At 40.6% G+C, this 21,729-nt stretch overlaps 1 protein-coding gene across 5 annotated transcripts in view; it reads left to right on the forward strand.

Moving 5' to 3' along the window:
* The first annotated feature begins 663 nt into the window (after nt 1-663).
* Adgrl3 (adhesion G protein-coupled receptor L3) overlaps nt 664-21,729 on the forward strand; it is a 648,664-nt gene continuing 627,598 nt past the window's right edge. For all 5 annotated transcript variants that reach the window (XM_048363857.1, XM_048363853.1, XM_048363854.1 and 2 more), the window contains exon 1: nt 664-809. The gene's annotated coding sequence lies outside the window, so the exon portion shown is untranslated. The remainder of the gene's footprint in view (nt 810-21,729) is intronic.

Raw genomic sequence — 21,729 nt, forward strand, 5'->3', positions numbered from 1 at the left:
CCCCCAAGTCCCGCTCGGAGGCGGCGGCCAGGGGAGGACGAGGAGGAAGCAGCAGCGGCGGCAGCAGCGGCAGCAGCGGCAGCGGAGCGAGCCGGGGGGTGGGGTGCGGAGCTGGCTCGGAAGCCCGGCGGGGGGATGGTGGAAGATCTCCGGGCTCCGCCGCGTTCTTCGCCTCGGCGGCCTCGGCGGCCACAGCGAGCGAGCGCGCGCCGAGGAGCAGCAGCAGCCGCCCCGGCGATGACTGCCGCATGTTAATCGCTGCCGCCCGGGGCCCGGGGCTGCCGCCGCCCGCCCGCCGCCCGGAGACCCAGCCTCGCTCCCAAGTTGTGCAACTGGGGGCCGCGAGCGACATTTGAACCCCGTGTTTTGGTGTTTTTTTTTCTCTTTTCTTTTTTCTCTCTTTGCCCCGCTTTGGTCCCCTCGGGGCGTGTGAAGCGAGGCGAGCTCCAGGAACCGAAGCATTTGGGTTGATTTCCTCCCCCCCCCCACGCCCCCCCCCTCTCCCCACTCGCCCGGCCGTCCCCTCCTTTCTCTATGGCTGTGTAGCTGAAGAAAGGGACGGAGGACTTGGGGTTGTTTCCTGGACTGGCTTCTCCACCCTCGAGCTGCCTGCCTCAGCCCGCCGGGCGTGTTGGTCCCCCCCCCCCCGGCGTGGCCGCGCGCGCGGTGGGGGTGCTGTCTTCGCGGGGGGCTGCTGCTCCCTCGCCGGCCCCCGGGACTCCATGGCTGGATTGTGGATCGCTGCACCCGCCGCTTGCAGGTTGTTGAGCTGCTGATGGGACGATCGCGGGCACCGGCGGTTCCGGAAGGTAATTCATTCTTCACACTCTTTCCGGGAGAGTGTGCACCCCCCCCCCCCCGAAGCGGGGCGCCAGCGGCGGCGGGCAGGCGGGCTGGAGAGCCCGGGGGAGGTGCGGGGTTCGGGGCACACTCACCCTTCCACTCACACACTCGCTTGCACACACACGCACGCACACTCACACACACACAGCTGGCCGGGATGCGGGGCGGGAAGGGAGCCTCCGGGCTGCTGGGCGCTGGGATCTGGCCGGGGTTCGAGGTGATGCCAGCCGTTGGCGGTAGCCCGGCCGGGCGGAATGAAGGGGAGAGGCGAGCGGGCGCTGTCGTACCCGGCCCGGCTTCCACCCTGGGCATTTCCCTCCCCTCTCTCCAGTGCCATCCTCTGGTAGGGGCAGAAAGCAGCTATCCCCCCCCTCCCCCCAAAGCAGGGCTGGAGCTCTTGCCCCTCGAGGCGGGAGGAGCGGGCTGGAGGAGCGGGTGCGGAGCCCAGCCCCGAGGTGATGGAGGATGCAGGCTGCTGAGCCTGGGCGCTGTCTTCCTCGACGCCGGGCCCGGGAAGCATCCAAGGGGGGTGTGTGTATGTTGGGGGGGGGGGGGGATGCCCGAGCTGGCCCAGGTGGCGCCGCGGAGCGGTGGAGCAGCCCGGCCTCCCGCACCCCTCCTGCCCGGTCCCCTTCACGCCAGCCGCTTGGAATGAGACCTGCGTGGCCAGGCTTTGTTAGGTTGTTGTGGCGAGGGGAAGCCGCGCCTTCCGTGGGGGGCTCCGGGCCGAGCCCTGGGCGGAGGGCGGCGGTGAGGGGGTTCGGGTCGGGCCGGGCTGCGGCGGGGTGCGGGGCGCAGAGCCTTTAGTGGCGGCGGGGTTACAGGTAGGAGGGGGAGTCGGCACCCCGGCGGCGCGTCTCTCCGAGGGGGAAGGGAAGTCTCAGGTTAGCAGCAGAGTGTGGGTGCTGCTGAGACCCAACCGCTGCTCCCACGTCGGGGGTTGCAGGCTGAGCGTGCCCGGGGACCTGCAGGATAGGTGTGTGCGCGCGCGTGTGTGCGTGTGTGTGTCTGATGCTGGGGTTAGTTGGGAGTGGGGTCGTCGGCATGTGCTTGGCGGATGGCGGGGAGATCTGACCCGGGGGATGGGAGAGCCGACGCCACTGGAGCTGAGGTTGTGCATGCAGATCGCCTGCAATTCGTTGAACTGGAAAGTCGGGTTGAGGAGGCTGAGGGGCCCTCGGGGGGGTGGGGTGGGGGGGGGAGGTGGGGGAGAAGCCTCCCCGTGTGTTCCTGCTCCCTCCGGAGGAGAAGCGCTGCGCCCCGCGATGGGTGCCCCGCTCGGGAGTCACGGGGGGCTGCGGAGAGGACGGACCTCCTGGAGGAGCCCTCCCTCGCCCCGCCGGGGCAGCCGGGTCAAGCCCGTGTGGTGTCTGGCCACTTTCCTTGCTCAGGTGCAAACGTGCCGTGCCTTTCTTCAAGGCTAGGGATAGAGCAGTTGGGCCAACTCCAGGCTTGCCAGCCGCCCTCCCCGGGTCGCGTCCCCTCCCGCGTCCCCGCGGGTCCCCGGCCGCAGTGCTTCGGGAGCACTGTAAACAACAGTGGAAGCATCCTTGGTGTGTGCCAGCTGAACCTGCGGGTGTCTGTCGTGTTTACTTTCCTGGGTGGATTACTCATTAGGAAGTAGAAGACTTCTTGCACCTCTGATTTTTACATCCTCCCAGCCAGCTGCTGAGGAAAAGAGGAGACGCATAGATTCTGGCAGGAAGGGGGAAAAAAAAATGCCTTCTGTGTTTTGCTCCCGAGTAAATAGCCTGGCTGCTAATTTTAGTGTCATCTGGGCTATCATCACTAGTTAAAGAATGCCACGAAGAGAATCTGCAGAGAAACAGAAATCTTTAGCGATTTTCCTTTTCCATTTGGAGAGTATCCGGTATTTCTCCATGAGCTAGCACAGCTTAGCCAGATTTCCCTAATAAACGGTTCAATCTGTAGTGGCTCTAAGGGGTCTGGCGTTCTGGTGCCTGAATGATGTGAATGTGGATTGCGAATGGTACTGTCGATTCCCTTAGACGATCACCCAAAGTGGATACCAAATAATTTGTGAAACTGAGGGGTGTTTGTGTTGCAATTTCTCTCAGTATTTTTGAGTCTGATCTTTTCTTTATAAAGTAACCAAAGACTGGGCAACAGCACATAAGGATAAATATTTTACCCAGTGATACTTTTGTAAAGGTAACTTCTTTTAGACTGCAATAAACAAGCAAATCCCTTAGTTCGAGACTGGTGTGTATCGCAAATGGCTATGGTCTGCTTTGTTTTAATAAAAAAAAGTTCTGAAAATTAGCATTTTTAGAAATCATACTAATTCCTTCTCCTCTCTCTCCTTTCTCCTCCCCTCCCTCCTCCTCCTCCTCCTCCTGTTCCTTCTTCTCCTTTCTCTATCTTGACCTCTTGAAAAGCTCATGGTGTAGAAAACTCCTGAATCAGTGATGCCTGATTTTGATTAAGTTTTTATAGGAGACATTGCTAGTGATCACCCTAATAGAAAACTTAGGGAGTTATGATTTCAGTCATGAAAATCTAGCTATCTGTGTCTGTTTCATTTCTACAGGGTCAGTGTTTGTCTTTCCACTTGCAAACATTTCTGAGGGGTTGATTGTGTTGCTCCCAGTTTAGAAGGTCCGATCACCTTGATTCCCGGTCCTTACATTAAAAAAAAAAAAAGTATTAGATGAGATCTGTTCTTTGTTTCCTAGCAGCATGGGTTTCCAGGCATCATACATTCCACAGGTCCTGATGTCATTAGAACTGTGTCAGTGCATTGCACTGTCTTTAGCTGAAGGTGAACGTGTCAGTGTTTGAATGCCATTCCATAGCATTACTTTTCCACCAAATATTCAATGACCTGCTCCATTGGACTGTATGGCTGACTGGATTACTACTCACCCTGGGTAGGAGGAATGTTCAGTAGGAAGGTTTATATGAACCATTTAATTTTCTTTTTTCAGACAGAGATATTAGGCTGCATCAGGCATCCCTGGACAGAGAAGTGGTAAGCCAACCTGTGATTGGTCTGATGAGGAAAATGCTTTTGATATCTGCTGAGGTTGAATAGTGTGAGGATTCTCCTCCAGATTTAGAGCCCTGCTCAAGAATATGCATGGAGGGTCTTTCAGAGTGATTTTCTTATTACTGTTCTTCGTACATCTTGCAGATTTAAATCTTCCTATCCTGAGGGAACAAAAGCAAGCATGGGACTGTATCTGGCAGTGATTCTAGTGTACAGGATAGGCAAATTTCTTCTTGGACTTGAATTCCCTTTGATTCCCTTTGTGAACAATAGTCAAGGAAATCATAAATAGTAGATTTAAAAGATTATAGAATCATAATGTAGTGAATCAAATGATATAACACAAAACCGAATTGTTTCTCAGCTTTGCTTTCGACCACTTTAGGATTTGGTTGAAACTCTCTTTGAAAAGGATTGCTAAGTAGAAGTGACAGTTACTGCTAAAAATGGGATGTTGGGGCTCAGAAATCAGCAAGGAAAATGGATAGCAAATTTGTATTGAGGATCAAACAGTAAGTTAAAGAAATATTGTGCTGCTTTAATTTAGCATGGTGCGGACTGTGATGAGAGAACATTAGGAACTAAAGCAAGGCGATCCTTTCAGTTTGGCAAATGGCTATTTTGCCTTTGATTAGTTACATTTGCATTCCATTCAAAATATGCATTTGCTCCCTTTGAGCTGAACTCTGAAGACTGAGGCTATATTGTAACTCAGGATTTGTTTGCCCCCAAGGACAAGAGAACACTGGCATTATAGTTGCACTTATGTCTTTTGATTTTATTCACTTGTTTAAAGCATACTGTATTTATAATAAAATAAAACAGTCAAGGGTAAGGTCCTCCACATACTATTCCTTTGTTAACTCTCTCTCTCTCACAAACACACGCATGCACACACACACACACGCACACACACACACACACCACATGTTGTTTATCCATGCAGAGAAGAGTCCAAATTTTTCATTCATTGTGATTTTGGTATTAATGCTTACTGGCAGTTGAGAAAGAAGTTTTTGTACCTCCATAAATAGCAAGTGTGATTAGTAAGATGTACAGGTTCCTCCAAATATTTAATAGTTTATCCTGGTCTGAGTGGCAATAAAATTATTCTTCTCTATTAATATCTAAATGAAATGTTTTTTACTTATGAAATATTCTAATGCTATATCCCCTATAAATTATGAAAATGAATATGAGTTGTTGTTTTTTTCCAATGTAATTGTACTTCTATATTTTGGGGGAAGGGCTGGGTACGTAGAGAGTAATTCTTTCTGTATTGGGTAGTGATACATTATTTTTTTGGTGGGAGGGTTGTTTGATATATTTTGTTATATTAGGGATTGAACCCACACTTTGTATGCTAGACAATCATTGTACCACTGAGTCACACCCCTAGCCCTTAAGATTATAGGTCTAAATCAGTCATTCTTTGCATATCGTACTGACATTAAAACAACATCAACAACAACAACTTGATTTTAATGTTTATCAATATCTTTGTATGAGTAGTTGAAAACAGAAGAAGTAAGAATTTGCCATTTATTATTCAGTCATTTAAGTGGGATATTGCTAATGGTAATCCCATTAGGAAACCCGTCCTTGGAATGAGAAAATGAATTGCCTAAGTGAATATTTTTGTCTTATAAGACTTGTTTTCTGGAATAATGTTGTTGTCGCAATGGTCTCAAAGTTTTGGTGAATAATGTGGCTCTCAGATCCTTTCAGAGGGTTCATTTCTTTATTGTCAGTGTGATGTACAGAGGGGTTTACAGTTTCATATGTAAGGCAATGCATATATTTCTTTTCCAACTTGTTACCTCCTCCCTCATTTTTCCCCCTGCCTTCCCCCTCCCCATTCCCCTCCCCGCCATGAGATGTACAGTTGGTTTATACCATATAGTTGTGTTTTTTTTAATATTGCTGTTGCATTGGTTTGTCTTTTTATCCTTTGTTTCTCCATTCTCGTATTCCCTTTCCCTTCTCTAGTTCCAATACATGTCATAATTAGACATCTGTTCCCAATCACTCTACTATGGAGATTTCCATAAAGTATATGATGTGTAATGACATCATTGTTCTGATACCTTATGACTTCGGTCCCTTGTGTATTCTTGTGTTTTCAGATTTTCCCAGTTTATTAATCCATCAATTTTGATAGTTATAGGCAACATAATCAAAAGACATTTTAACTCATTAATTTCTATCTGTGTAAAAGAATCTGAGATGAAATGAATGATACAAAATTTTAAAGTTTCTCTAGATCTACTTCCTTTTGTGTAAATATCACTCATTGGACCAGAAAGGAAACCATCTAGAATGAGCAAGCAAGTAGATGATCATTCTTTGTAAGAAGCCAGCAAGTTGGACATTTTATTTACCAACTAACTGGGAGAACTACGAGGTTCTGTTTCTTGAAGTTCCAATAGCTCAACGTCTCCAGCATACTCCTGTAACTGGTCCTAGGGTGGCAGCCAAGGAGTCAAGTTGGTGATAGAAAACAGGAGTAGATACTCTCCTGTATAGAGATGAGAAAGACTGTGCTAGAACATGCCTAGGTTTTGAGAAGGTGTTTGATTTTAGACAAGACTCTTAAATTACTGCCTTCATTTCCTGCTCTAATTTTTCCCTCTGTATCTTTTAGTTTGATTTTTGTTGTGGTTTGTCTGTTTTGGGACTTGAACTCAGGACAGGGCCTCTGTCCCTTACTTTCTTTCATGCTCTACTTCCTACTTAAAAAATGTATCAAGTTTATAGCTCGTGGTAAATATATAGTGAGTAAACATATAGTAAGAGCTTAAAACAATTTTTGGCACATAGTAAGGGACAATCATCTGTTTCCATAGTAATAATAATAATTATTATAATCATTATTACTAAGGTCTCATGAGTGTCCTATAAAACTTTATTAATTCCCCATGTGATTTATGTATGCAGTTATGTTTCACATCATTGCATTAGAATATACCCTAAAATGTGGCTAAACTGAAAAAAAGTTTCATAAAAATCATAATTTTCATTTTCCTTTGGTATTTCAAAACTCATGGAGACTCAGTAGCACCTTTTAATAGGAAAAATGAATAAAAACACCTTTGTTATCTTGAGCTAAGTTTGAAGTTGAGTAGTGAGAAATGAATACCCAATTAAAATTAGGTTCAAAGACCCTAATTGAATATTTATGTATCTTGGGAATTATTAGGCAGGAAATCACTTTTCTGAAGTGATATCTAGATGACTCACTACACACTTAATCTATTAATCACTATCAAAGCACCACAACAAGCCATTTCAGTGAAAAGGATCCTCTGGGTAATTATATACTGTAACTCAGCCTGTTTGTGAGTGGTGATAGGCCCAAGCAGTGAAAGGAGCTCCATATACAGATTAGCTTTCCTAGATGCTTAAGTTTAACAGGAGAATTGAATTATTAGTGAGCAAGATGCTTTACTAACCTTCTGAAAACTTGTAAATATATATGTATACATCTATATATACATATACATCTAGATGTATACATATATATTTATGCACACTAAATTATAGGTTATAAATAGACATCAGTGGGAACACTTCTTCATAATTAACTTTTCATAAAAGGCCTATATGGTCTCTGTGGTCTCTTGAATATGATCTCCCATGTACACATTTTGAGCTTTCCCAACTCTGCCTTTTAAATGGAGATAACATCTAAATTACTGGTTTGGGGAGAGGAAGAAGTGACTGTAAAATTATCTGATAGAACGAGTGTTTAATGTGTGATACCTGTTATTATTAGTCATTGTACTATTAGAAATGCCCTTGAGTAACATCATCAAGAAGAACTTAGGTAAATTAAATATCATTTTCTTAATTGAAGAGTTCTTGATGAGCTATGAAAAACAATGGCATTTTCTTACAAGGCTGAGAAATGTTTTGTGTCTTTTATTTGTCTTTCATATATATATATAATTTTTTTTTTTTGTCAGTCCTGGGGCTTGAACTCAGGGCCTGAGCACTACCCCTGGCTTCTTTTTGCTCAAGGCAAGCACTCTACCACTTGAGCCACAGCGCCACTTCTGGCCTTGTTCTATATATGTGGTGCTGAGGAATCAAACCCAAGGCTTCATGTATGCGAGGCGAGCACTCTACCACTAGGCCATATTCCCAGCCTATCTTTCTTATCTTCTTTCTCTCTCCTTTTATTTCTCCATGTTTTAAAATATCTATTTCTAAGAGCTTCCCTGTAATCTTAAAATGTTAGGAACTGTTACTAATTTACCACCAAATATTGTGACAGAATGAGTGAATTATTTATGATGTTCACCAAGCACTGTGCCTGAAGATTGACTTTAAATCATACATAAGATAAAATTAACAATTCAAACGTAACACATTTAAAATTAAACAGCTAATCCCCTTCTTACATGTTGTCCATACATCTTGCAGACTTTTCTGTAATGTTGTGATCAAATCCAGCCAGTATAGACTTTCACAATGCACAACTTTCTGTTTTTGAAGGGAATGTATTCCCAAAGGACCTTGTCAAATTTGGCTCCCCAAAGTTACCACGAAGAGTTAAAAGTACTACTCATCATAAAGTCCAAAAGTTTAGAATAGCCTTCTGAATTAACCTGAAAAAGGGAAGGTTTGACAAAGTAGGTGGGAAATGAAATGAATGAAAAAAATCAACCGCATATTGGACAATGAACTGACTAAATTGTACCAGACTAAAGTAGTTGCAAGTATGACCCAAGAAAATAAGAGCCAAGAAAAAAAAAAAGGATACCCCCTTCTGTTTGATCAGCTTGTGTTGATGTTTATGCATCCTGCAGAGCCAGAGTGTGTTACTATTCAGGACAGCCCCAGTGGCTCACAGTAGCCTGAGCCTGCGAGAATGGGGAGGGACTCAAGCCCAGTTTTTGATGTTCTGCATGGGTGGGTAACTTGAATACTAAAATGCATTCCATTGACAGCTGACCCTGCAAGAGGTTTTTCAACAGTCTCCTGTTTTGTTTTGTTTTGGTTTGTCTCGCCCCTCCTCCTCCCTTTCTTTTCCTCAAAGCTCTTCCAAATAAATACTTTTGGATAAGAGGAAATGGTCCTGACTGATAGTCATCTTTTTGTATGAGATTTTTGTTCTTGGCACAAAGACAAGGGCCAACTGGTTTATATTAGCAACCCCGCCCCCCTGCAATTTTTTAGTTTCCTTATTTGCCAATGGCTGATGGTGGTTGTTTGAACCTTGACTCAGAATACTGATTATGACTTCAAGGAGTCAACAAAGAACCTATTGAGAAATAGTTTTAGGCTAACACCACCATGTATATATCTAGCCTTTATTTTACCCTTCGCTTTATATTTGCTTTAATATTTAGCTGAAGTTGCCTGTAAGTTCTATTCATATTACTCATAGCAATTGACTATGGAGAAACAACTGTGGAAGCCATTTTCTTTCAAAATAATACATAGATTTTTTTTTCAGTTTTAGACAGTTTTAGTTAAATTTGATTTGCACTAATTTTCATGCATCATGGTTAAGTATTATTTTATAGTTATTGTGAAGTAATGCATATTTTATGATGGTCTTTTACTTTCAAAGAAACCTGCAGCTAGTTTTGGGATAACATGATCAATTTATTGGAAAGTTATTCTGTTTTAACCTAGAGAGCCCTGTAGAGGAATGGAAGTTTACCTGGGCATGAAAACAGCATAACATTAAGCTCCTTCTTCAGTGGTAGCCTTACCTAGGATACCACTTTTTCCTCTACTGTTATTGAATTATTCCCATTTCACCACATTTGAAGTACTGAAACTTTTGTTGAACTGTAAAATGTGAAACCTTTTGAGTCACCAATAATGAATCCTCAAGGAGAAAATTTCTCACCTGGCATATCCTTAGATGCCAATGAGACAAAGGCACACAAAACAAAACAAAAACATTACCTTCATTCAGTATGTATTAAGTATACGGGAGCATAATTGAATTTTATGTGTATACATAGGTCTCATCTCCAATATCATATTACATATTTTCAGATATTGCAAAAAAATAATGCAAAACAACAGACAAACAAAAAGCCTGAACACTTCTGGTCACAAGCATTGGGATAAATAATCAATACCTAACCAGTGTCATCAGTTTTACACAGCCCCTGAGGGTATTTCTCTTCCGCTGGAAGGACAATTGTGGGAAAGTTTCGATTCTCGATTGAATGGATTCTGTTCACACCAACGGAAGAGTGGCTGATAACTCTGGATGTGTACTATAGTGACTGTTGTTAATTGAGACAAGCCTAGGTTTTGGAGAGATATTTCAGAAAATAATGGGCAGTGGGTTGAATTTGTTCCTTATAAGTGGACGAGGGTCTTGCACAATAATTCTTTACTCATTGTGTCCAGAAAGACAAATAAGGTACAAATTGAGGGGTTTAAATCTTCAGGTCTATTTGAATAATCCCTAAGAAGTCATCAAGGCTCTGCATAGGTAAAAACACACACACACACACACATAAACCAAATAAAGAACTTATTTTTTAAAAATGTTACAATACATTAGAACTATGTGATATTCTAACTTTTAATGGTTTAGTTGCCATTGTACAAGGCCAAACAGTAGAGAAAGATTCTTTTTTTTTTGGCCAGTCCTGGGCCTTGGACTTAGGGCCTGATCACTGCCCTTGGCTTCTTTTGGCTCAAGGCTAGCACTCTGCCACCTGAGCCACAGCGCCACTTCTGGACATTTTCTATATATGTGGTGCTGGGGAATCAAACCCAGGGCTTCATGTATACGAGGAAAGCACTCTACCACTAGGCCATAGTCCCAGCCCCAGAGACAGATTCTTGTTTGATGACTCACAGTGATGAATTTTTCCTGCATATGCTTAAAAATGCAGAGAATAATGCTGATCTTTCAAGTAGGTTATCTAGAGAGTTCATCAATGTAAACAGAACTCCCAAAATGTTTCATCTGCCAGTGGTCAAGACTTTGTTAACTTAATGCATGAGCTCCACTGACCATGTTAAGATTGGCCTGGCTAAAAAGGAACACAGGGGTTGTAAACTGACAGAGGAAATTGCACAGAATAGGTTACCTGCAAAGAAACGTATGACACAGGAAGAAATACAGCATAAAGTAAATGAAAACAGAAATAAAAGGAAAACAATGGGTTTATAGGTATGTATGCATCCATCTGTTTAAGACATTAATTATTTTCCTTTGCTCATGTACTCATTATGTCATGCTTCAGATGGGAATATATGTTTGTTCAAGTAAACCTTCTGTTTAGAGGCAGAATATCCCTATGTACTTCAAGTAGAATGCTTGAAATAAGTGAGCTTTATATTTGCTCAATGAATCTAATGAAAATGTGAAATGTGAATAATGAAAATAGGAACCTATAGAAACATAGACAAAGAGTTAAAGGCGGACCAATGCAACAGCAATATGTTGTAAGACAATATATTATAAACCAACTGTCCCGAAACCCAATTGTACCTCACCTTGACAATAAAAAATATAGTTTTGTATACATATATATGTATATTTAATAAATAATGGTTATCTGACATTGAAAAATCCAGAGTCTAAGTACAGGCTGATTCAAGACAACCTGAGATAAAGTAATGGTATTTATATTAGTATAGAATCCTAAATATATTGTTGCTCATATTTCTTTATTCAACTTGAAAGTTTCATTGAGTTTTCATTTTCTAAATACAAATCAGTATATGTAGTGCCACATGAAGATCATTTAGAAGAATGGTTAGAGGTTGGCAAAAACCTTAATTAGAAGAACTCCCATGCACTTCGTGAGGAAAAGTTCGTGTCATCTTTCTTAGGGTTGCAAATCCTCCAAGAAAGAAGAGCACTAAAAATTAGTATGCTGTCAACATTGTATTTTTTGAGACTTGACGTTATTAAGCAAACTTCGCAAGTTCCCCGCCTCCCCACCTTCGGTGCATTTGATTAAATGTGTGATTTTTATCTTAGTGAAATAGGCTGCTGGGCCGCAGACAGTAGTGTTCAGAAATGAAATTTGCTCAGAGCCTCTGAGCAGACATTTATTCAATGAGACCTTTCTTAAATAATAGATGATTGTGAGATAGCAGTGGTGTGTGTGTGTGTGTGTGTGTGTGTGTGTGTGTGTGTGTGTGTGTGTGTTCTGCCTTGAATTCAGGGAGTATTGAGATGGAACAACAACAAAAGTAATGGTGTATGAAAGAAAGCATTAGGTTTATAAATGAGATATTAACCTGCTTTGTTAGAAATGAACAAAGGAGTTACAGTATCACTGTCAGAGGACGGTGCATAGCTCCCTGTGCTTTTGTTTTGGCAATCTTCTACCTTTGAATTCTTTGCCTGTTGATTTGTTTTAATCTGGGATGAATTTTCCCCTACTATCACGGTGTTATCTTTTGGGCTATTTTGATTTTACTGAGTCCTAGTAACACCTGTGTTTGATTCCACTTCATCCTTCTCTATGTAGCTTATGGTATATTCTGAAAATCACATTTATTCTATTTTCTGTGTACAGTATATACTCACTATGGTAGTATAAAGTTACCAAAGAAATTACTCAGTATATTATAATGTAATGGTTTGCTGAAATGCTCATAGACTATTTTATACCTATGTTATTAGTTTGGTTACCCATATTCATAGTGTGCGTATATGTGTGTGCTTGTTTTCATAGAGCTGTGATAAACCTATATATATATAGTATACTATATATGTATATGTACACACACATATATATTTGTCTCCAACTTCTAGTATCATTAATTTTGTAGAGCATCATTTTTACAATTGTTTATTTTAATCTGTAAGGAATTGTACACAGGGATTCTATTCAATAATCCAATTTATGAGTACAGTGCATTCTAATCAATGTCCCCCTTCCATTATTCTCCCACTATCTATCTGTTTTTTGGGGTTTGTTTTGGAGGTTGTGGGGCTTGAAATCTGGGCCTCAGTGCTGCCACTATCTATCTGAAGCGCACCTATCCTCTCCAGTTTCCATGTTAAGATTCATTTTTTATTATTCTGAAGTATTTCTTAGTAGATACACTGATTGATTTAAACATTTGTGTGGGTGCCATGGGGAGGTAGGATAAATGACATCATAGTGAAAAACCCTGTGTTGAAAGCGAGTCAGTTCTCCAGTTAGTTCTGCAGTACACATTCCTTCCAGTACTATCAGAAGGCCAAAAGTAAACTATTGCTGATTGACTTTTATTACTTGGTCATAGGGCCCCAATACCTCAGTCCTGGCTGGTCCTCTGAACAGTTTTGAAAATACTTTCTTTAGAATTACTCGTTGTCAGTGTTTTTTTGTTTTTTTAAATAGGTAGCAGCTAACAATTATCCATTGGGTAAAATAATGACCTTTACTTTTCTTGGTAGTTCTTGACACTGAGTTATATATGTGTCTATTGTATAAAAGCCAATACATTAGTCAATAGGAATCAATAATAAATATACATTTCTAGAGATAGAATTTAGGTAGGGCCATGTCTTACATCTTTGAATTTAACACAACATTAAAACATACTATACAATGAAACTGATTCATTAAGAGTTAAAGTCACTAATTTATTTTATATCTCCATAAACATTCCTTATTTCTTTCTCTGCTCTGAACAGATGATGCATCTGTTCAGTTCATCTACAGTATCGGGTCAACAAAGCTTTCTTTCATCAAACCCATTGTAGAAAACCAAATTGGGTGGCTTATTACTTTAAAATTTAGTTTGACAGGTAGAGTCAATTACCAGCAAGCACATTTGAAGGAAGTGATTATAAAGAACACAGAAGACAGTTAAAAGAAGTTGTGAAACACAACATTGTGGTCCATAATTAGTAAACATGATTGCAAGTTTGGCTTTGTGTAAACTCCAAAGAATGGGGATTAGGTGCAAAGGAAAGTGAGACATTTGGTAATGCTTCAGTGACACGGAAGAGGAAAACAGCATGTGTGTAATGTAAATTTTTATTAGTTTGATACCAGCGCAAGTACCTGCTGAATCTGTTGTTATCAGCTCATTCTTTAGGTAGAAGAAATAACATTTGCACTTTCAATGATATGACTGGTTACCTCTGCTGCATTTTGTAAGGACATATATTTCAGGGGTAGTTCTAGCAGTCAGAGATGAAACATAGTTTTCTCTTACTGTCTGTCCCAGAGCAGACTTAAGGGACAGAATTTAACGCTTGAAATGTAAAGAGTTTTATGACGGCAGGGATGTGCTTTACGGACCAACAAGAAACAACGGAACATGGGAGATGTGTTTGAAGTTACTGCTGCAAGATAGATGTAAGTGCCCTTGAAAACTGCCCTGTAACTGCATGTGGAATAATAAAAGACTAGAAATGATATTAACAAGGTATAGTTGTGTACATGTGAGTTGCCTTGGGAAACTTTGTGGAGCATTGCAGTGACATGTCCTAAGGAACACAGCAGGTGTGTAGCCCAGAAAACATTCTACTAAGGAATTTCTCAGTCTTGCACTTGAGAATTGTCATTTTTCATTCCAGGCATGATTGTGGTTCGGCAAAGCTCTACTACACAAATCATATAACTTCTCTTGATAGATCTATTTCAACTGACTAGGGGTAGAGCAGCATTCCTTTTCTCTCGCAAATGTCAAAAATACGGTGGTACTCAGGAGACACTATAACGAACTGTACATCCTGTGGATGGAGACCAGACGGGAAACACCGGGAAAGAGCGAGGGAAGGGGAGATGTGGCTCAAAAAGAATTGCACTCATTACCTGAGTCACGTAACTGTAACCTCTCTGCATATAAACTCTACACTAACAATAAAAATAGAAACTACAAATAAATGAAATGCCAAAAATAGCATATAAAATGGTAATACTTATTAGCAAAAAATACCCACAAGGTTTGATAGAGCTCAGTGGCAGAATACTTGCCTTACAAGTGTGTGGCCTCGTGTTCAGTGCCCAACATACCTGTGTGTGCATGTGCACACAAATACTTACCAACATACACAAATAATAGGATACTTCTGCTTGAAGGTAATGTTAAAAAATCCAACACTTATTAGAGCTCAGCAAACTTTATAAGAAGTTTTGCACTTCATCTTCCTTGAAGGGCGAAGGCACAATACTACATGTGGTAATAGGATACATAAATAGATAACTTTGCTTAAATATTCTTTTGTGATGGTTCAATGAGAAAGGGACAAGCACGACATTTTGTAGAAATATCGAAACATCTCTAACAAGTTTCTCTCATATTTCTCTATACCTGGAATCCTAGAAAGCTGAAGTAGGAGGATCATACATTTGTGACCAGCCTGGACTATAGAGACCCTGCCTCACGTATTCCTAATATCACAGAAAAATGATGCCAAGTTTTGTTTTTGTTTCAGCATTTGATATCATTCTTTATATAACAACCTTCCTTACCTTTACATATTAAATATGTTTTGTGCCCAGAGAATTATTATCTATCATGGATGTTCAAAGTTTCACCATTATATTACTTTTAGAACTAGATTTGCAAATGGTTTTTTTTGGAAATAAAAAGCATGCACACATGGAAAACAAAATACATTGGCAAAAAAATGTCTATGAACGAAAGGCAAAGAAGAAAACCAGAATGAATATAATTTTAAGGTAAAGATAGAGAAAACATCAGTGCTTCCTGTAGATAACAGCAGAAAAGTCGTAGCTTCTTCACGTGTTTCATTTTCCTCCTTTAAGATGCTTCCTTTTCAGAGCCATCATTGGGATGAAATAAGCGGACGTACATGCAATGCAGAACTCTGTCTGTATGCATCTCCATGCTTGATAAATGATAGCTGGATGGCTGTTGTGAGTTTTTCCATTCTTCCACTGTTGAACTTCATGCCTGTCGCTCACGAGACCTCTATTTTCTGTAGTTCACCAATGCCTAACACCACAAAGTCATTCATTTTATCCTCCACTGACTGTTTTTAAACCAGCTGTCTGTGGGATGCTGAGAATGTAAGGTGTATAACATCGCAGGGACAGGCCTCTGCTTTCATGGCACGTAAGACATATGTTTTAAGCCGCATACCTACATTAGCTCTCTAGTTGTAATTGCATGTAAGTGCTGCAAAGCGAGCTTTGAGGCTTTAGGAACAGAGTCAGATCTGGTGAGATTAGGGTGCCAGTGGGTCCTGAAATGACTTCCTAGCACAAGTCACCTTAGAAATGAGTTAGGCAGACTTCGCAGGCAGCCTGAGGATTGCGCTGCTACAAGTTCTGTCATCAGAGTTCAGCACTGACCCAAAACACATTTCTGTGGAGGTGATTAACAGAAGAATAAAGGGAAGAGACAGAATTGTTCACTGGATTTGGCAAGTGGATAGGGTGAATTTTTATTTTACAGGGAGAGTTAGTGTAGAGAAGGTCACATTAGTTCACTAGCTGGTATATGAAATATTAGAAAGAAGTAAACTATGTGTCAATGATCAGTGTCTGTGTATTTGCTATAAAGCAGTATAATTAGGAGCTATAACAAATACTGAAGCCCAGATTCTTAATTTATCCTTAGATATGTGTATCTGTGCATTGTGATTAAAAGGGAGCTTGACATGCAGGGAAGTTGCTTCTCTCGTCCTTTTTTTTTTTTTTTTTTTTTTTGGCCAGTCCTGGGCCTTGGACTCAGGGCCTGAGCACCATCCCTGGCTTCTTCCTGCTCAAGGCTAGCACTCTGCCACCTGAGCCACAGCGCCCCTTCTGGCCGTTTTCCATATATGGTGCTGGGGAATTGAACTGAGAGCTTCATGTGTAGGAGGCAAGCACTCTTGCCACTAGGCCATATTTCCAGCCCTCTCTTGTCCTTTTGAGTTAACATCTCAGCCCTGTGGGGCTCAAAGATCGGCAATGTTTTGATAATCAGAATCTGTAGTAATGGAGAAATTGGATGTAGGAATGCTAGTACAAAGTTCTGGCAGTAAGAACAGCTAATTATTGATTTGAAAAACAAAGATGAATAGAAATGTGATATTTTCATATAGTAAGGAAATGCACATGGGTTGGGAATGTGGCTTAGCGGTAGAGTGCTTTGCTAGCATGCATGAAGCCCTAGGTTGATTCCTTGGCACCACATAAACAGAAAAAGCCAGGAGTGCAATGTCTCTCAAGAGGTAGAGTGCTAGCCTTGAGCAAGAAGTCAGGGTCAGTGCTCAGGCCCTGAGTCTCAGGCCCCAGGACTGGCCTAAAAAAGTGCAGATGCCTTCCTGAAAAAGAGAATGTGGTATTGCAGAATTTTTTTAAATGTTTGTATTTTGAGTGCTATAAAGAAAATCATATAGCTGGGTGCTGGTGCTCAGGCCTATAATCCTAGCTCTTCAGGAGGCTGAGATCCGAGAATTGTGGTATGAAGCCATCTCAGGCCCTTGAGACTGTCATTACCTGCTAACCACCAGAAGACCTAGAGTGGACCTGGGGATGGTAGCGAGCTAGCCTTCAGCTGAGAAGCTTAGGCACAATGCTTGGGCCCAATTCAAGCCCCAGGACTGACAGTCAGCCAGCCAGCCAATCAGTCATTCAATCAATCAATCAATCACATAGATGTTGGAACTATATTTAATTTAGTTAAGAGGGTTCCAACCACAGAGATCATTTGTTTTGCTCAGTGGTTTACTTATAAATCACATTATTGAAGTTACTCAATGGAATTCCTATGTTAACTATACTTAAAAAGACATAGTATATTTGTCTTGTACCACTATAGTCCTCTGAAATTCTCAGGGACAAAAGCAAAAATGATGATATACTATTTAAGCATTTCAAATTGATTTCAGTTTTTATGTTTCTATTAACTTTTACATTTGATTTTCTTCGTGTGTTCTGCTCTTGGATTTTTTATCCCTTTTTGTTGTGTCCTTCCTCTTTTGCTAGTACTGGGGCTTGACATCAGGATTCTGTCCTTGTACAGGCTTGCTGGCTCCCATTCAGTTCTCTACCATTTAAGCAATGTTTTGAGCCTGGCTTTTTGGTGGGTATTTTGGAGATGAAGTCTTGTGACTTTTCTGCCTGAGAAAGCTTTGAAATAAATTCCTATGAATCTCAGCTGGGATTAAAGGCATAATCCACTGCTACTTGAATTTTGTTATATCTTTTATATGGTTTATTGTATTCTGTAATGCCTTTTTGATTTTGTCTCTCAAGACATATATACATACATATTGTGTGTGTGTGTGTGTGTGTGTGTGTGTGTGTGTGTGTGTGTGTGTGTGTATGTGTTTGGTGCCAGTCCTAGGTCTTGAACTAAGGGCCTGGGAGCTGTCCCTGAGCATCTTTTGCTCAAGGCTAGCACTCTACCACCTGAGCCACAGCTCCATTGCCAGCTCTTATGGTAGTCAGTTGCGGAGATAAGAATCTCAAAAACGTTCCTCATTAGGCTGGCTTAGAACTGCAATCCTCTGATTTCAGCATCTTGAGTAGCTAGGATTAAAGTTATGAGAAACCTGTGCTCAGCTTTTTGTTCTTGTCATTGTTGTTGTGAGGCTTGAACTCTGGGCCTGGGTGCTGTCCCTGAGCACTTCAGTTCAAAACTAGCACTCAATGTGTTGAGCTACAGTACCACTTCCAGTTTTCTGAGTGGTTTATTGGAGATAAGAATCTCACAGACTTTTCTGCCCAGGCTGGCTTTGAACAACAATTCTCAGACCTCAGCCTCCTGTGTAGCTAGGAATACAGAGGTGTGAGCCACTGGCACCCAGCTCAGCTTTTGTTTTATGTTTTAGGAAATATAAATTTATTTATGACTTAGATTCCTTACATTTTTATATCCTGAAGTACATGAGCATTTACAAGAGTTTTTATTTTAAGAAAACTTTTGGTTTGTAATATGAATGTGCATAGTGTGGTAGATAAACATCTTATGAGAAGTACTTTCTATGGTTTAAGCAGAGTAAACTTTAATAATTGTGATTGTATCATGAGATTATTGATTAAAAAAATGAGCCTTAAAATCCAGTGAATCTGAGCCCACCAAGAGACTGCGTGAAAACAGCTTTGGGACTTTTTTTTTTTTTTTTTAATTTTTTTTTTTTTTTTGGCCAGTCCTGGGCCTTGGACTCAGGGCCTGAGCACTGTCCCTGGCTTCTTCCCGCTCAAGGCTAGCACTCTGCCACTTGAGCCACAGCGCCGCTTCTGGCCGTTTTCTCTATATGTGGTGCTGGGGAATCGAACCTAGGGCCTCGTGTATCCGAGGCAGGCACTCTTGCCGCTAGGCTATATCCCCAGCCCCTAGCTTTGGGACTTTTTAATCATACCTTAAACTTCAGTCAGCTCACTGAATCCCAGGGCTGTCTATTTCACAGGAGTGTTCTGTGGAGTACATTAGTCCATGCAACATAATGCACCGAGAAAAAAAAAAAGATCTGGATGTTTTATGTAAGAGTCAGATAAGGAAAATAAGTGCTGTCAACTTGCTTCACATAGACAAAGTGGAACACAGTGACTTGAATCGACTTTGTGTCTTTCTTTCTGTCTCTTTCCTCTCTGTATCTCTTCCTTGCTTCCAATCTTTTTGCAAGATCAACATAACATTTTTTTATCGGTTGTTGCTTTCATTCTTTGGGGCCTTCCATTTAGAGTTATTCTGTCAAGTTATTTCATGTATATCATACTATCTTTTTAAATCTCTGACTCTGAAAAGAATGATTATCTAAGAATTTGTGATATATAAAAGAAAACCGGAAAACTGGAGCACCTGTAGGTACTGCCAGATAAAAACACCACAAATACCTTGAGCACTTGGATCTAATATCCACACTTATGAAGCCGTGCATACAAAAATATACACAGAGTATAAAATGAAGTTTGTATGATTAGCCTATTAGGGTAGACACAATTTCCCTCTTTCTCCATTGCACACCTACCTAAGTCAAAGACTTGGAGAAAATTATGTATTTCAGAAGTGACAATTTAAGAAAACAGTGTCATTGTTAATAGGAAATATTGCGGTGGAGAACAGGTATAAAGAAAGTTCAGGTACCTTTATCTTAAATGAACTTTTCTCACCAAACACAATGCAGTGTTAAGTAACATTTAGCACATTTACCGGGTGTGATGTGGAAAATAATTATATAATTGACATACATGATACATCAGTATTGTTTCCAGAGATAATTTGAAGCCAAGTATTCTGATAGCAGTTGCATGTGTGTGGGAACTGAGTTGGTACAGCTTTAAACTTGGCCTGTGGGAAGTTAACCTTCATAGGGAAATTCATAATATAATACCAATATTTGTGTCCTCTTAAAGAACTGCTTTTTCACTATGAGATATTCTTTGTTGCATAATTGAAGTATTTAAACAATATATATACATATATACATGTGCATATATAAGTATAAACTCTCTCTTAAAAGCTGAAAGACTAGTTGAAAAACTGAAGTTCCTGTTTTGGAGAAGCAAATACTGAATTAAAAATAATCTGAACTGTTCTAAAAGTGAATTAGTAATTTCTGTTTTTAAAAATCCTTTAGACCTAAGACCTAATACTTCTACAAATAATTTGTATAATTGCATAATTTAATTTTTCTGGATACTGTATTAAAAAGAGCTCTTAAACACAGAATGTAATACTTAAACATACTAAAAAGACCTTTTTTTCAATAATTTTGGGTAATTATGCTAGCAAACCAGATGTTGTTGTATTCTTATTTAATCAGAGATAAAAAATATTAAACATAATTTTGTCTTGATGTCAGATTAGATAAATGAACCTGTTTCAGTCAGCATGCTCCTAATGAGGGGGAGAGAGAGAGAGAGAGAGAGAGAGAGAGAGAGAGAGAGAGAGAGAGAGAGAGAGAGAGGAAGAAAGAAAGGAAGGAAGAAAGAAAGGAAGAAAGAAAGAAAGAAAGAAAGAAAGAAAGAAAGAAAGAAAGAAAGAAAGAAAGAAAGAAAGAAAGAAAGAAAGAGAGACAGGATGCAGTAACAGTTTTCTGGCTACATTTGTTGAACATAAACATTAATTTTCTGTAGGGTTAAAACCATTCTGTGACAAGTCCACCAGAACTTTAATTTCAGGGAAGCCATTGTGTTCATGTTTTATTTTTATAAATTTTATTCCTCTTTCTCTTGATGAGAGTATTTACTTAGATTTTACTTTTCATTTACATCAAACATTTATAAATGCTTGAATAATCTGGATGGTTTAGAGCCGACTTGTTCTGACACTCTTGAGTGCTTTATTCTCCAAACATAAAAATGTGATCTACTCAAGTTACTTTTTCCTTTTTTTCTTCATTCTAAACATAAACCTCATTCTTTACCTATCTTTAAAATCTGTTTTAATTCATGAGAGAAGCTCAAATATAAGCATTTTCTTTACTCTAGCTCTCTTGGGTTCTGTAGTGTTGTTAGTTGAGTTAAACAGCTTTTACAGCTATGCTGACTTTTGAAAAAAATGTTGTATAAGGTAAAACAAAATCTAGACTAATTAAACCAAACAGAATTTTTTTTTTTTTTTTGCCAGCCCTGGGGCTTGAACTCAGGGAATGAGCACTGTCCCTGGCTTCTTTTTGCTCAAGGCTAGCACTCTGTCTCTTGAGCCATAGCACCACTTCTGGCTTTTTCTATATATGTGGTGCTGAGGATTCGAATCCAGGGCTTCATGTATACAAGGCGAGCACTTTACCACTAGGCCATATTCCTAGCCCCCAAACAGAATAAATTATATATGTGTATATGTATGTATGAATGTATGTATATAAATTCAATTTCAAGCTCCATTGGAAATGCCGGTGAGAAGAATAGCAGGGACTCAATAATAAGGAGTGGGACCAAATTGCTCAGAAATGAAGTTCATACTCAGATCTTCTTACTGAAAGGTAAAAGTTAAATTTAGATGAAAAATTTCCTCCTACAACAATAGTAAAGCTACTT

This window comes from Perognathus longimembris, chromosome 16 (assembly GCF_023159225.1).
Source record: "Perognathus longimembris pacificus isolate PPM17 chromosome 16, ASM2315922v1, whole genome shotgun sequence".
Taxonomy (NCBI): Eukaryota; Metazoa; Chordata; class Mammalia; order Rodentia; family Heteromyidae; genus Perognathus; species Perognathus longimembris.